Source organism: Coenobita brevimanus, chromosome 97 (assembly GCF_032717465.1).
Source record: "Coenobita brevimanus isolate Jiangsu-jjx chromosome 97, ASM3271746v2, whole genome shotgun sequence".
NCBI classification, from domain to species: domain Eukaryota; kingdom Metazoa; phylum Arthropoda; class Malacostraca; order Decapoda; family Coenobitidae; genus Coenobita; species Coenobita brevimanus.
In genome coordinates, this window is record NC_137050.1 from 18,096,275 (window position 1) to 18,113,620 (window position 17,346).

The following is a 17,346-nucleotide window of genomic DNA, read 5'->3' on the forward strand; positions in this document are numbered from 1 at the left end:
AATCTTTGTGTCATCAGCAAACAAATACAGTATATATCTGACCGTACACACTCTGGCAAATCGTTGATGTAATCAACAAAAAGCACTGTTCCAAGAATACTTCCCTGAGGTATTCCACTGAAAAAGTTCCATTAATTTGAACTCTTTGCTTCCTTCCCAACAGAAATGGAGTGATCCATCCAAGAATATTGCCACTCACACCATAACCCGTCAACTTCTTTAGCAGTTGTCGATGAGGCACTTTGCCGAATGCTTTTTGGAAATCCATGTATATTGCATCTACTTCACCGCCTTCATCAATAGTATTTGACCATCTGTTGGCCATATGTAGTAGTTGCAGAATACTTATGCTCCCTAATATAAATCTAAACTATCTATCCAAGAACAATCCATTGCGTGTGATATGATGCATGATATGGTCCCTCAAAATGGATTCCAAAACCATGCAAGTGATGCATGTCAGACTCACTGGGAGATAGTTACCGACATCGGATTTTTCTCCTCTCGTAAACTGCACTTACATTTGCTGACTTCCAGTCCAGGGGTAATCTTCCATCTTTGAGCGATGTTTCATACAGATCAGCAAGTACTACACTTATGTTGTTCCTGAGTTCTTTCAATATTCTTGCACTTATGTTGTCTGGACCGAGTGATCTGTTAATCCAGCTGTCTTCTTTGGTAGTATCCAGTTCTTGCACACTTGAAGGAGAGTAGACAGGAATGTCTCTAGTGCACCATCAACATCTTTGTTTTCCAGGGCCAGGTCCCAATTTAGGTGCAATAGGTTTCCATTGACTTTATCCCACTCAATATTGTCATGAAAGAAGTTTAGGGCACTTAGGTCTTGAGGATTTACTATTTCTGTTTCAGCTAGATATTTTCCTTCTTTTCTGCAGTGTGTTCTTATTTCGATGAAACTGGTCTGAGCAGATATTTTCTAACTAGTAGCCATGTATTAGTTCGCGAGAAATTTTTCTACCAGAGGAGGTAATTTATCATCCAGAAAAAGTCAGTAAACGAACTGGAGGAATATAAATTTGCGTATCTTTACCCAGTAAAAAACAAAACGCGACCACTGCGATAAACACGACACAAACAGCGCAGTGGACTGATATCACATGAAAGACGATAGCTTATGTACCCGAAACCTAGGCGGTGAACAACACGACCAGGGGTAACATCCAACGACAACTGAGTCTGTGAACAGTGCTGCCAACCAAAGTGCTCCAGAATTCCCTGAATCCTCGAGCAAAAATTCCCTAGAATTCCCCATCTCATAATAATGTATCTTATGGTAGGAAAGAAAACATAAAACTGGATGGAAAGATACTTTTTTTTTTTTTTTACAAACAAGAGTGTGTACAAGCTATTTGCATTACTTTATACATATGTGCACACTGCACAAATATAACATAAATAAAAACACTTTGCTTCACATTTCTGTAAGGAAAAAACTCTCTTGGTTAAAAGAAGGCTAAGATCATGTTAGCTGCTGATTAATCCGATTCACTTGCATCACGCTCATACATCCCTAGATTCATTTTACTTATTAATTTGTCATCAACAGAAAAAGTGCCACATCTAGCATCCCCCAAATACCGTTTGGAATGGAGAAATCCTACAAGTGTTTTGGTTGAAAGACTGTTCCTCTGTTTTGTTTTCAGTTGTTCACAGCTGAGAAAATTCTTTCTGCTGTGGCACTTGAATGAGGAAAACAGAGCAGACCAGAAACAAGTGACAAATTTGGAAACATTGGTGTATCATCACCACTCTTCATTTCTTTAATTATATGCCAAAACTCTTCAACATCAGTGGAATCTGGAACATTAAGTTCAGTGTTTCTCAACACCCTCCATTCCCTGTCTACCTCATTCAACTGATCATGCCCTATTATCCCAGGAACTAAACTAGCTAGTGGTGCAATGGAGGTTACATTCCTTTTCATGACTACTCTGGGATGAATGAAGCTGATGTTCTTGAGTATCAAGCTTTTAAATGGAAATCTCATATATATCTGATTTACACTCTCAATGAGGAACCATAAGCAACGTTTCTGAAAAGCTTCTAGATCAGGCTTGGACAATCCATGACCTGTTCGGTTCAGGTTCACACCCACACAGTATCATGATATTCACACATTGCAGACTGAATTTCTTCCGATCTGGTAAATAAAGTGTCAACTCTTTCTCTTATAAGCACATTTTGTATTCAGTATTGTTTTTTTTTTTTTTTGGTCGATAAATTGCATTATTTACGCAATAAATTCTTAACGCCCAAATTTCCCCAAATTGAGAGACATTTTCCCCATTTCCCCATTCGGACCATCGATTCCCTAAATCTGGGGATATTTCCCCAAGGTTGGCAGCACTGTCTGTGAACCCGCTGAAGGCTGAACTTCTTCTTCTTGTGGGTTTAAGGGTCACGGCCAGAACAATGGCCCAATGCCCTGCCAATGCAAACTGTTTAGGGCCTCACATTATATGCGGGAGAGCTGTCTAGATTTTCGGATAAAGTCAGACGTGCATCTCACAACCCGTTCTCGTAACCGAGGGTCCCCGATACCGCCTCCCAGGAGTGTGTGGAGAGACAAACTGAGAACTCCCAGAGATGCCAAACATTCCCGCAAAAGGGTGCGAAGGAGTAAAACGATGTTATGTGTTTTTATTCATTATCATAACAAAACCATTATTTCCCAAAACAAATGAATGATGGAAAAATGGTTGAAACAATGCGAGTAGGCCTTACTCTCTTACCCTTGAATGTGGGGAGGGCATAGGGTAGAAGAATGAATGGGAATGAGGAAGGAGGGGGGTGAAACTGGGGGTGCGGTGGTCCCACATATACCAACCTGCTCATCGAGCTGGTTGCTCAATTTTTGCTGAAGACTGTACCTAAGGTGAAAATACGGAAGCTGGAAACCAAGCCGTAAGGGATACTTTCTATAGTGAGATGAGGAGAGTGGTGGCTGAACAGGGAGTCGCTGACAAGCATTAATGAACAGTACAGAGCCCTCAAGAACAACCTCTTGAGGGTTAATGATGCAGTATGCAGCTGGACAAGAGGCCCACCAAGACATAAAGTAACTTGGTGGTGGGATGAGGGTGTAGAAGCTGCAGTTAAGGAGAAAAGAAAGCTTTTCCAGGAATGGAAGAAGGGTACCAAGCTATAGGACTACAAGAGAGGTATACAGGGCAAAGTCTGAGTCACAAAGACTTTTACTTGATAACCTAAATCATGTAGAAAAGAAGACTATGATATTTAAGGTGGCAAATCAGGTAAAGGGGGATAAGCCGGACACCACCACCCCAGGAGGAGGGTATAGGGAGGTGACCCCCACCCCACAGGGAGATGAGGAGGAGGCTGTTCTGCCTTTGGAGCAGGAACGACTTATCTCCCCCATGACCTAACGAACTTCTCGCAGCTGGACCACTGGGCAGTACGCAGTTTGAGTGCACTACACTCCAACAGAGAATGAACTCACCAGAATCAGGGTGTGACTTGCAACAGTCAAGTCCCAAGCAGGCCCTCGGACACCGCGTCCACCGGATTGGCCTTCACAAGAGGAGGGGACTCCACCGGAGCCTCACATCCTGCTACACTCCAGGGGAGCAGCAGCACTATAGTGTCCTCCAGATCTACTGTAGGAGGAGGGATCACTGGTTCTCCTGCCTCTGCCACCCACCTTTGGGAGCCAGGACGTCAGCACATCACCCAGACGACCTTTGCTGGAACTCCCCAGGAGGGAGGAGGGCCCAAAGGCAGCATCCACCAGAACTGCCTACGTGGGACAGACCACCAGTCGTCCCCTCGCTGCAGCAGCCCCCGACAGCAGGAGTACATAGTCCTCTGAACCTGTGGTGCCATCCAGGAGAGCCACCCGGCCTCCCTCTCCAGTCATCCCTGGGATAAGTGGCCACCCGAGGAAGTGTCCTCTGGATCTCCCTCAGCCACTGCCCCAAGTAGGAACCTAGGCAGTGCCCACCAGGTATGTCTGGCCAAAGAAGTACCCACCGGGTCTCCCTCTCGTGCCCCAGCACAGAGCTCTGGCAGGGACCGTCAGGCCAGCCAAGTCAGGAAGCAGACCTCTGGTCGCTCCCCCTCCGCAGCCCGAGGGGTTCCTACTGAGGGTGATGCCCCTTGCTCGGCCCCCCCCCCCTCCAGTGGTAGAGCGAGGCACCCCTCCCTTACGGAGGGTGGGAAGTGCTCCCCTGCATGTACCCCACCAGAGACCAGCCAGGGCGAGACTACCCCGAGGCCAAGAATCCTGTCATTGCGGCACCACCCTTGCCCCCGAGAGATGCTACCGGACTCCCTCAGAGCGAGCGGCCACAGACCACCATTGACGGCGTCCTCCCCAAGGTGAGACCGCAGCCCCTGATGTCGGTGAGGCACCCCTACCACCCGCTGCAGCTGCCGGACTCCTCCTGATGCAGGCGGCCGCAGCCAACCCCTGATGGCCGCCTCCTCTGGACGGGACCGCAGCTCCGTGAGGGTCCTACCTGACCTGCCACCCACCCTTGGCCCGGGCCTAGCCAGGTCTGCTCCCAGGACCCCCACCACGGTGAAGGGCAGGCGCTGTGCTGCGCGCCTCCTGGCCCTATTCGGCCCTAGTCCCGAGGGCCGCCCCTCTCCCAGGGCCCCGACTGAGGAAGGGCCGTCCACCACCCCACTCTTTAGTTCCAGCAGGACCCGTGGGAATCCCAGCAGTGACCTACACCGGGATCACACTCTTGACGGCCCGCCCCCTACGCCCAGCCACCACCAGCTGCCAGTGTGGTTCCCCCCCGCCTCCGGCATGCCGCAGCTCCCCTTGCCACCTGTACCCGTGAGTAGAAAGACTCGCTGACTGTGTTACCCCCGCTGTCAGTACAATTTCAAGACCCTGTGAGAAATCAACCTCCCCCAGTAGTCTCTCCCCCCTTCCCCCCTTTTTTGTGCATTGAACTATATGCACAGGAAGACTCACGTTGAACATTAGTGTTGGTACAGAGGTGAGAGGCCCCGGCAGGCTCCCAGGTGTGATCCCCCCCCCCTCCCAGTGCAATACACCGGAATTCCCCTTAAGTATCAGTGTTGTGTCTCGGTCCCCGAGTTGTCATATACCCCACATACCTCCTCCTCTTCAGTCTTACCCCGGCTACACAGAGTGAATATGCCAAGGGTTTTACTATGTGTCTAAGTCACGTAAGAATACTGTGTCACCACAGTGTCTTCCGTCCTTGTCACGCGCGTAGGTAATAACTGATATATCTCTCCGTCCCTGTCACGCGGATGTAACATAAAGTAGCCTATGTCCCATCTGTCACGCGGATGTGTATAGTTCGTATAAGGTATGTCTATGTCACATGGATGAGATATGGAATGAGAATATATTTCTGACTGTGTATATCGAGATAGACAATAAGGGAAGTGTTGTATTACTACCACCTCTGTGCATATGTTTATGAGACAAATCTGATATATGTTGTATACACGTATTGTATCGTGAAGTTACTTTGTGTAAGTGTAGGTTATATTTCTCTGTGTTGGTAAATATTTTGTGTTTACTATGTTTGGTCACGGACTGTAGTGTATATTGTTTTGTAACTTGTTCTATTGTTAATATGTGGGCCTTTGATCAGTCAGCGTTTGGACTTCCCCTCCTTGTCTGCATACTCTGATCCGGTCGTGAACAAAGAACCCAAGGCCCACACCGTACCTGGCCCCGAGAAGCTGAGCCCAGGTTACACTGCATAACAATAGGTGAGCAGTGTGTGAAGGATAATGAAGGATGGGTAGTGGTGAACAGTGAGGATATTAAAGACGCATGGAGAGAGCATTATAGCTGGTTGTTGAATGAGAAGTTTGACTGGGACAGGGAAGGTTTGGAGTCAGCAGATCCAGTGTTTGGCCTTCGGCCTTTGATGCTGCCACTGTGAATGAGGCAATAGGCAGGATGCAGGTAGGGAAGGCAGCAGGTGTGTCTGGGTTGACTGCTGAAATGCTGAAAGCCTCATGAGATGTAGGAATGAGGTCAGTCACTGACCTAATAAATTTGATTATGTATGTGTTGTCCCAGATGATTGGCTGAAGAGTGGAGGAGTGATTGGGTAAATATGATTTGGAGCAGATGGGGGACATGGAAGGCGTGTGCAAGATATTCACAGAAGAAATCTGTGCAGCATGTGAGGTGGTGTGTGGGGTGAAGAGAAGACGAAAGGGGGTGCAAGGAACAGCATTGTGGAATGAAGAGGTGAGACAGGCTGTGGCACAAAAGAAGGAAGCATATATAGTAATGAGTGGATGAGAAGCAGGGGTGTGGAAGAAGTTGAAAGACAGAAGAGTTATATGTAGAGAGGAAGAAAGAGGTGAGAAGATAAGGGAAAGAAGAGAGTAGATGAGGAATTTGGAAGGAATTTGAGTGTAAGGTGGAGGAAATGTAAGGAAATGTTCTGGAAAGAGGTAAAGAGAGTTAGACAAGGTGGCGGTGAAGTTAGTTGGGGAAAGAAAGATAAAAATAGTAGATTGCTAGTGGAGAAGGGAGAAAATGTGAGCAGATGGAGAGGACACTTTAAGGAATTGTTGAACATAGAGAATGAAAGTAAAGCGAGTATAAGTGGCTGGGGAATGGCTGGGAGAAGGAGGGATGTGAGAAGAGAGGAAGAAATCAACAGGATGGAAGTTGTGGAAGCAATGAAGAAAGTCAAAATGGGGAAAGAACAAAAGGAACCTAGTGCCAAAATACAGCACAAAGCCGGATCATCGGCTACAAGTTATGTATGCTGGGTGGGCTGAGAGCACAGACACGGCGTCGTGAAAGAAATGGGTCAATGGAAGAAGTATATCATATTATTACAGATGGGGCAACTGAAGGAACGGAATTAGATGTCAGAAAGAAGACCATTAGAGGTACGGAAGGACATGATATTATGGAAGGAAAAATATGGTGATTCTCAGAGAAAGTCTGCAAGGAGGGGGGGATGTTGGAGGTGAGACAAAGTAGGATATACGTCGCAGTATTGTGTAAAGAGTACAATCAAGGAAAATATGGCGTACGGAGAGAATGGTATTGCAATGAGTATGAAGAGGAAGGCGACCACCAGACATCAAATAAGAGTGGGTAAGTCTAGTATGACCAATTCTAATTTGAGCTAAAGCAGTCTCCCACCTCCTATTATGGTGGCAAGGGGTTAACCAAGGAGAAATAAACAGTTTAACAACAAGTAGTTTATTATTAGCGATACATTCCTAGCAACACTGCCACCGGTGTTAAAGTAGGGCAGGAAGAAAATCAAAGACTGCAGTGAGGAAGGAAGGGGAGGCATCTCTGGCAACAGCCATGACAGCCAACTGATAGGACGTTCATTGCCCACGATGCCCACATGTCCTGGGACCCAACAGAACTGGACTGTTTTAAGACGAAAGGAGAATAACCATGGAATAACCATTCCAAGATACGATGGACTACAAGGTGAGAAGCAGAAGGTGACTAAAGAAGGGACAGAGCATTATATGAATCAAAGAATATCACAAATGAGGGAGAGGAGGCACGACAAATATACTGCAATGCAAACAAGAGGGCATATAACTCTGCTGTTAGAACACTCGCATAAACAGGAAGGCTAAAATCATAAAATGTGTCAGGAAAGAGAATCGCGAATCCAACACCTGCAGTTTTTTTTTTAACCACCAGTATATATAGGGACTGCAGGGGAACAGTGGGAGAGATGGTCAGAAAACTGGAAACGGAAAATGGAAGGACAAACATGGGGTCGCAGAAGTAGCCACGGGGGAAAAAGACATGCAGAAAGAAAAAAAAACATTACTAGCAATAAGGGAGGAGTGCGAGAGGAGAGTACAAGCTCAAACTGCAAAAGGTGACTTGGTCCTAGGAGTGGAAAACATGTCTAAGTCAAGACTGGGAGGAAGTACAGAAAGGGTATGAGGAAAACAGTGCAACTTAGCATAGGCACGAAGAGAAAGTAGAGCACGACAGCAGAAAAGTGATGGAATTCCTGATTCAGCATTCAGACTCTCAATTGGGTAGGACTTAAAAGTGCCAAGAGCCAGATGCAGACCATGATGATGCACAGAATCAAGTTACTGGAGGACAATGTCTGAAGCAGAAGAATAGAATTTTCAAGCATAATCAAGTTTGGAGAGAAAGAGAACAATATGGAGATGAAGGAGAGTAGCTCGATCAGCACTCCACGACATGAGACAAAGTTTGTAAGAGATGGAGGCGTTGCAAGGCTGAGATTTTCAAGGAGGCAATATGATCCTTCCAAGTAAGACGGAGTTGAGAAGAAGGCCAAAAAAGGAAGCGGAGGTTTTGGATGGGAGAGGAGAGCCATAGAGAAAAAGAGGTGGTTGAGATATAAGATGAGAACAAGTAATAGCATGAGACTTACGAGGAGAGAACCGAAAGCCATCAGAAGTAGCCCATTCTGAGGCAGCAGAAACCACATGTTGAATAAAAGCACCAAGGGCAGAGATATCAGAATTTGAGGCATATATTGCAAAATCATCTACATATAAAGAAGAGCGAACACCAACTGGGAGACAAAAAACTATCTATCTATCTATATACCTAGGCTGCTTCCCCCAAGGAAAGGGAGGTAGCCGAGACAGGACGACTCACTCTCCATTTACTCATCCATTCAAACACATTCATTCGCATCTGAGCCCCAAAGGGGAGAACGGACAGATCCTCACCGCATCACACCGCACAAGGGTCAACTGCGCAATGCAAGCAGTGACATCCACAGCAGGGCCCGACAGCAGAACTGGTTTACCCCTGCCACATCATAACAGACCCATCCCCTTACCCGCACCTGACAAAAAACAATCCCATTAAAAAAAAAAAAAAAAAAAAAAAAAAAAAAAAAAACAGTAGTGCCAAGAGCACTGCCCTGGGGAACACCTTCGTATTGTGGAAATGGATCTGAATAAGTATGCTGAACACAGACTCTAAAGAAACAAGCTGATAAAAAATTCTTCAAGAAAACCCCAAGGTTACCATAACTACCACTAGAATGAACTGTGTAAAATATGGTAGCGCCAGGTTGTGTCATAAGCCTTCTAAAGGTCAAAGAACAGTGACAACAGTTTGCTGAGTGGCAAAGGCTGAATGAAAACCAAACTGTGAAGAGGACAAAAGCTGCTTGGATTCTTGGAGCCACATAAGACAATGATTTATCATATGCTTGAACAATTTGCAAAAGACCGCTAGTAAGAGCAATGGACCGATAATCTTGAGGGGCATGGCCTTGCTTTCCCGGCTTAAGAAATGGGAGAACGACAGCATTACGAAAGGGAGGAAAAACACCTTCTGTCCAGATACGATTATAAATAGCTAATAAGAAGGCCAGGGCCTGGGGAGGAAGGTGGCGGAGCATATTACAGTATAGTGTATGCCATCAGGACCCTCGCAAGTATTCTTATAAAGACGAAGGGCAGAGGACAATTAATGGAGTGTGAATGGCGCGTTATACGACTGACTAGACAACAGCTTAAAGACATCAGGCGTATATTCAGTAGCAGCTTTAAGGGCATGGAAGTCAGGCGAGATGAGAGCTGCTATTAATATTACTAAAATGAAGACCTAAGCCATTAGCAACTAGATGAGCATCTGCAATTGACTCCCCATCCAAATGGAGGACAGGGGAAGGCATGGGAAGATGCTTACTGGCTATTTTACGTATACGTTTCCAGATGGAAGCAATGGGTGTATTGGTAGTAATGGTGGAAACATATAACCTTCAGCTACAGCATTTAGCCCATTTAACAATCTTACAGAGAAAAGCGCAGGCCTTTTTAAACAGCAGAAATGCACTCTGTTCATCCAGGGTGTCGCGTTTGCATAGGTAACTCTTCCGACATGCACGTTTAACACGGAGTGCCACAGAACAATCCAAATCCCACCAAAGCACACACTTTGAAGTAAAAGGACGGGACGACCTAGGAATCACAGTCAAAGCTGCACTCAGAACTAACACATTGAAACAGGTGAGCATATCTAAAACAGTAGAGAAGGAAGAATGGGGTACAGAAGGAATAGTTAAAGAAGTAAATGACGGCCAATCAGTTTTCGGAAAACACCATCGAAGGGGTCTGAGTATGGGACAATATGTAGTAAGTCTGATAGGAAAGTGATCACTATATACAACGTCCAAAAGTACAGAGCAATGGAAATCTAAAGAAAGAGAAGGGGAGCACAAGGAGAGATCCAGACAGGAGAAAGTACGCGTTTTAGCGTCAAAATGCGCTGAAACTCCCATATTCAATAAGGATAAATCATTACTAAAAATAAAAGACTCAAGGTGGCAGCCAGGCAAATTAGTAATGGCATCTCCCCATAAAGAACCTCCCAACAATAAAATTGGGGTGGGTAACTGGGATAATAAAAGAGATAAGGCAGAGAAATCAATAGGCTGAGAGGGAGAGAAATAAATAGAAACCACAGTTATCCAACATCCGAGAATAACACGAATAAAATGACATGGAACAGTGGTGTTAATGGACAGATGTTCAAGAGGAACTGTATGGTGGACTAAGATAGATAGCTGAAACAGAAAGAGAAGCAGGAGAGAACAAGAAACAAAAGCCAGGTATAGGTACCAGAGGTAAAGACAGCTGGGGTTCTTGTAAACAGACTCTGAACAGACAGTGAACCGAAAGAGGACAGCGAAGGTTATTGTGATGGGCCGTAAAACTTCGTATGTTCCATTGTAAAATAGACATATTAAAACTTTAAAACCCCAAATAAAACCCAGCAGAAATATAGAGTCTAGGAAAGATAAAAGGAAATGAATACTAAAGATAAAATACACAGGAAGTAAAATATATTACATAGGAAGTAAAATAAAATACACAGGATGTAAAATATAATACATAGGAAGTAAAATATAATACACAGGAAGTAAAATATAATATAGAATAGTAGCATACGTTACCGAGTCCGTACGATAGTAGGAATAGGGGAGAGAGGTGGAATAGGCAGCCGAGTGGGATGGTCACCATAGCCCAGAGGCACAGGGAGAGATAGAGGGGAAGGAGTACTGGAAGTGGGAAAGGAGGGTGGCAAAGAGGAGGAGAGAACAGAAGGTGAAGGAGGGAGGTCAGGAGGCACATGAATTTAACAGGGAGGGTGGAAGGAGAGGGTACAGTATTGATCACTGAAACTGGTGTGGATGTTAAAATGTAATCCATAATCTTGGGGATGGTTTCACCATTGTCATCGCCAGAGGATTTCGTGCCACAAGTAACCGGTGGTGGAACGATTTGGGGACAGGACTGAGGAGACTGCTCAGATGTGGATTTCGATAAGGCAGGGTGTGTAGGTCTGGAGGGGCGGGTACTTGTCACACGGACTTTATGAGCTGAAGTAGGAGGATGGGCAGAAAAGGCTTTAGGGTCTGATGCGATGGGCAGTCTGTGCATACCACTAGAGAAGGACGGGGGTTGGATGTTACACTGGGCCAGAGGCGCCAAACGGTGGGTTTGAGAAACAGAACTGGAGGAGTGAGAGGATGGACGAGGTTGGGAATGGGGGAAGGACGAGGAGGGGGAACAGGTAAGGAAGGGGATGGAGAGGAGGTAGGGGTAGAGGAATCTACAACAGAGAAAAAATTAGAGACAGGAACAAGAGGGGTCTGTAGGGGAGGACTGAAGTAGAGGGGGGTTTAGGTAGAGAGGAAGGAGAGGTTGAAATAGGAGTACTGGGAGGAAGGGGAGACAACAGTCACAGGCGTTATGACAAAGCGAGAGGTGGGAGGAGAGGAAGGAGGGACAGCAGATACAGAGACAGGTGCAGAAGGGGAAGAAGAAATAGTACCGGTACTAGAAGTTACTCCGGAAGGAGGACGGGCTACACGTGTTTAGGTAACGTTAGGATGGTGACCAAGGCCGCAAACTCTGCAACATGCCTCATGAAGGGAGAGGCCAGTTTTTCAGCGGATGCTGGACGCTTCTGCTTTGAAGAGGTAGAAGGGATATTGTCAGTAGGTGGCAGAGTGGCTACCCTGACAGTTAGGGCAGCATCGGATGGTGGAAATGCAGTCTGAGGAGGCATGACTGGCCAGCGCACAGTTGGTGCAGACTGCAGATGATCGGCAGTATTTGGCGGGGTGGCCAAGGCGCCAACAAGATGTGCATTGGTGAGAAGACGGAATATACTGTACTGACGTACTTGGAGAACAATGCCCCAATAATGATTGTGGGGGGGCAGATCATGAGAGGCAGAAGACTACTTTTATGATATTAGCTGGTTCTTGTCGGTGTCCACGAGGAGGAACTGTATAACAATGCACTGAGCTTAATGGATAATGATGTTTTGTGGGCGTCCGTGAGGAGGATTTGTGTAACAATGCACTGAGCATATTGGATGATGATGTTCTGAATGGATTAGCTCAATGTCAGTAGACCATTCTGTGAAAGCCCTCTGGCCGAAGGACATTGAAGATGGTAAACGGACAATGCCAGTGGCGGAATTAAGTTGAATATCTGGGGACGGAGATGGGTTGTCCTGCATTGTTGACTTGGGATGTCACCTTCTCGGCTTGGGCAGCACTGTGATCGACAAGGAGGCGAGAACCATTCGGACGGGCCAAGAAGGTGACATCCCTGCCTAACTGTCAAAGTAGAGAGAGGTGGAGTGAGAGGTCATCAGTCGTATCGTGGACATTGAAAAATTTTGACCATGTCTGCGAACCGAATATTGAGGAGGTGAGGGAAGGGGCAGGAACATAGGAAGAAGGACGAGGTCACGAGAGAGACAGAGGACATAGAAGGATTAGAGACAGGAGGTGAAGCAAGAAGGTAAGGATGAAGTGTGATGACCGTTGAAGGGCTGACTGAAGAAGACAATTTAGAAGCTGGAGGAGTGGAAGACACAGCAGTCGAGGAGGATGGGGTGTTTAATGTGACCGAACGTGTAGGAGGGGAAGGAGTCAAGGCCACAGTCAAAAGGGAGTCCTGGGCCGTCACCATAATCAGGCCAGAAGAAGTAACTGTATGCAAACACTTTAAAATAGTAGACTTCACCATCCCACCCACCATAGAGTCCAACGGGGGGAGGTTAAAGTTGGGCCCAACTCACCCAACAGCTCCAGGGATAGTGGAAGAGTTATACGCAGACACGGTTTGGTGTGGAGTGGCAGCCGCAGACCAATGCAGTGCCCACCTGACCCTAGCCGAGGTTGACTGAGCCAACACACGGCCAACCGATTTGCCCAGCGAGGCCACACTAGACCAACCGTCTTACCGCAACCCCCCTACCAAAGAAGTATGTTGCCCACCACAAGGAACTGCACCCTGCCCAGATAAAGGGGTGCAGGGAATACACACGATGCCATGCATGGCAAACACGTGGGGAGGAAACAGTCTTGCCCGAAATAAAAAAAAAGGGGTGGAGACTAGTATCATCACCAGAAGGCCTCCACTATCTGGCGATGATAGGGGAAAAGGAAGGACGAAGCAATAGAACAAGAAAAACAGCCTTGCAAAATTAGTTGACGCAGCAACAGGGACTCAAGGAGAGGGAAGAGGGCAGAGTAGAGACCCCACCATAGCTCCCCTACTTGTCAAGACCCAATTGACATCTCTGAAGCCCCCCACAACAACAGCGAGCGAGGAAACGGGGGGGGGGGGGGGGGGGGGCAAAATGAGGAAAGCCCCAGGAATTGATGGAGTGTGTGGTGAAATGCTGAAGCATGGAGAAGAGATAGAAGTACAATGGATGTGGAAGATGTGCAGATTGGCCTAGGAGGAAGGTAGAGTCCCAGAGGATTGAAAGTCAGGTATAATTACTCCCTTGTACAAATGAAAAGGGGAAAAAGAAGTGTGAGGTAATCATAGGGGCATTTGTCTTCTTAGTGTAATAGGAAAAGTATATGATAGGATACTTATTGACAGAGTTAGGAAAATAACAAAGGAAATAGTTGGAGAAGAACAGGGAGGTTTTAGGAAGGGAAGAGGTTGTGTAGATCAGACATTCATTCATAGATTTTTAGTGGAAAAGTTTCTAGAGAAGGGAAAGAAGTTGTATGCAGCCTTCATGGATTTGGAGAAAGCATATGACAGGGTGGATAGACATGGATTGTGGAAAGTATTTAGAATATATGGAGTGGATGGGAAGTTGCTGAATGCATTGAAGAGTATGTATGAGGGTGCTAAGGCTGCAGTGCGTGTGGATAGTGAACTGAGTGAATTTTTCTACCTGAAGGTTGGATTGAAACAGGGATGTGTCATGTCTCCATGGTTGTTCAACCTGTAAATGGATGGGGTTATAAAAGATATACAAGATAGGGCAGCGGATGCTGGAGGGGCCCTAATGAGAGAGGGCAGTGTTTGGAAACTCCCTGTACCATTGTTTGCAGATGATACTGTGTTGTTAAGTGAAGACAAAGGGGAGCTGCATGGCTTGGTGGATGAGTTTAGGAGAGTGTATAAGAAATGGAATCTAAAGGTGAATATTGGGAAGAGTAAAGTTATGGTCTTCAAGAGAAGTGAAGTCTGTGAATGTACAGTGAGGTTGGATGAAGAGGAAATGGAAAATGTGAGTGCTTTTAAGTATTTGGGTAGTGTAATGAGTAAGGATGGAAGTTTGGAGGATGAAGTGCTTGAAAGGGTACAACAAGGAAGAAGGGTTGCTGGTTCCTTGAAAGCTGTGATAAGAGACAGGGAAGTGAGCATGGCAGTGAAAAAGTTACTACATGACAGTATTGTGATATCAATTCTAATTTATGGAAGTGAAGCTTGGACCTTGTTGGGAGGGACAGAAGTCAAGAGAGCAGTGGAAATGAGTTATTTGAGAGAAGCATGTGGAATCACATGAAGAGACAGACTGACGAATGAGGATGTGAAGGAGTGTTGTTGTGTAGATGTGGATGTGATAGGAAACGTTAGGAGACACACACTGAGGTGGTTTGGCCATGTGGAGAGGATGAAAAGTGAAAGACTGATGAGGAGAGTGTATGTGAGTGAGGTGGAGGAGGGGAGAGGGAGGGGGAGGCCATGAATGAGATGGAGGGATGGAGTGAAGAGGTATAAGAGAGAGGGGGGTGTGAGCTGGGATAAGGGCAGTGAAATAGCGGGGGACAAGGTGACGTAGAGGCGATTTGTTTGTGGCCACCCCTTATGGGATTAAGGCGTCTGGCAATAGATAATGATAGATAGATAAAGCTTGTAGATGAGATAATGAAGGTAATGGAGAGAGTTCTGGAAGGTATGATTAGAGAAAGAGTGAATATTGATGAGATGCATTCTGGGTTTATGCCAGGCAGGGGGACTACTGATGCCTTATTCATTGTTCGACAGCTTCAGGAAAAACACAGGAAAGAAAAGGGAATTGTACTTTGTTTTTGGTGATTTGGAGAAGGCCTCTGACAGAGTCTCTAGAGAGGTGGTGAAGTGGGCAACGAGAAAGCTTGGGATCGACGAGTGGCTGGTTAGGGTGGTTTGGGCATGTGTGTGGGTGCTCGCACCTAGGTAAGAGTGAACGGAGATTTGAGTGATGAGTTTTCCGTGAATGTTGGTGTGCATCAGGGGTCAGTTTTGAGTCCCTTGTTGTTTATCATGGTACTTGAAGCCCTCTCACATGACTTCAGAAATGGACTCCTGTAGGAGATGTTGTATGCTGATGATTTGGTGTTGATTCCAGAGAAAGAAAGGGTGGCAGAGGAAAGATTTAGGAAGTGCAGAGATGATATAGGGCACAATGGCTTAAGAGTAAATGCAGATAAAACAAAAGTGATGACATCAAGGGTTGGTGTCGGTATTGTCAAAGAAGAGAGAGAGTGGCCATCTGCAATTTGACACTAGGGTGTGGGAAGTAATTCTATCTTGTGCAGTGTTTGTGATAAGTGGGTGCATAAGAGATGTAGTGGTATTAGAGGTAGACTGTGAGATAATGCTGATTTTATGTGTGCGGTGTGTTGGGGAGAGCAGGTGGAGATTGTCAGGCGAGAAAGAACTGAACTTGCAGGTGAGTCTCTTGAGTGTGTGGAAGAGTTTTGTTGTTTGGGAGACATGTTATATGCTGGAGGTGGGGCTAGAGCTAGCTCTGTGGCTAGGGTGAGAAGTGGTTGGAAGAAGTTCAGGGAGCTGTTGCCTCTCCTGACACTGAGAGGGCTCTCCCTACATGCTAAGGGATCTCTGCATGCAGCATGTGTCGGGAATCAAATGTTGTATGGTAGTGAGATCTGGGCATTAAAGGAAGAGGATATTTGCAGGCTCAAATGTACAGAAATGACAATGAATAGGTGGATGTGCAGTGCATCCCTGAGTGCAAGGCCTAGGGAGGCTAGGTTTACGATGGAAAAGTTGAGAGGTAGGATGGGACTGGAGTGTATTGGTATTGTAATAAGGAGAGGTACATTGAGGTGGTTTGGGCATGTGAAGAGGATGGGGGATGATAACTGCGTGCAGAAAGTGAGAAGTGTTAATACTGGGGGTGGAGTTGTAAGGGGTAGACCGAAAAGGACCTGGGACGAGGTCATTAAGTGCGGCCTCAAAGTTAAGGGACTGAACAGGAAGGTTGTCACAGATCGAGCAACATGGAGAGCTACCATTAGGAGACCAAGGCCAACACATCCAAGCATGTTGAAGCCTTCAAAAACAAAAATAAAACTCGGCCAATTCCAATTACTGGATAACTTTTCCCTTCCGATACAGATATTAATTGGCTTTTGCATGCTCATTTACAGTAGCAGCCTATGCCCAGAGTTGGAGGGGGGAGGGGGATGAACTAGACAGATGGAGGTATTGTTCCACCCTGTAAATACTGCTAGGGATACAAGTTGGTTTGTCATGGCTTAAATTATCTGGATTATGGTAGCCATACCTTTAACTCCAGTAGACCCAAAATTAATACAGGTCATACTGAATTAACTGTTACAGTGATTCACACACACACACCCTCCAATTCTAAGCCACACCTTAATTTTGTTTTCTCACTAGGGTGTAGCATCCAGTTGTCCTAGATAGTGGTCAATTACCACACCTATATCATCAAAAGCTTTCCTACATTATGGTAAAGAACTCTAAGCTGCATTCTCTGCTAGAGAGAGGGAACAGACCCTACACTGATGCTGCTGGGTCTAGGCTATCCCACTCCTAGTCAAACTCCACATGCAGCAGTATCAGTATCTGCTGTAGTTCACTGACACATTAAATCTTCTGTCTCCCTCTTTAGACAATTACAGCAAACACCAGGAATAATATAAAAACATCCAAATAGTTAGTGAAATTACTTTTTCCACCAAGAGTATCTCCACTCTACTATTTTATCATCAATTATTCAACTGCCAACGGTAAGTGATACATTTTGAATTATTTAAAGTATTTTTTATATCTTTTCTTGACTAA

At 45.9% G+C, this 17,346-nt stretch overlaps 1 protein-coding gene across 1 annotated transcript in view; it reads right to left on the reverse strand.

The window, feature by feature from the left end:
* Window positions 1–1,202, reverse strand: part of ProRS-m (prolyl-tRNA synthetase 2-like protein, mitochondrial) — a 147,087-nt gene extending 145,885 nt beyond the window's left edge. Inside the window, exon 1 of the mRNA XM_080283504.1 lies at window positions 1,142–1,202. The gene's annotated coding sequence lies outside the window, so the exon portion shown is untranslated. The remainder of the gene's footprint in view (window positions 1–1,141) is intronic.
* Window positions 1,203–17,346: the final 16,144 nt, after the last annotated feature.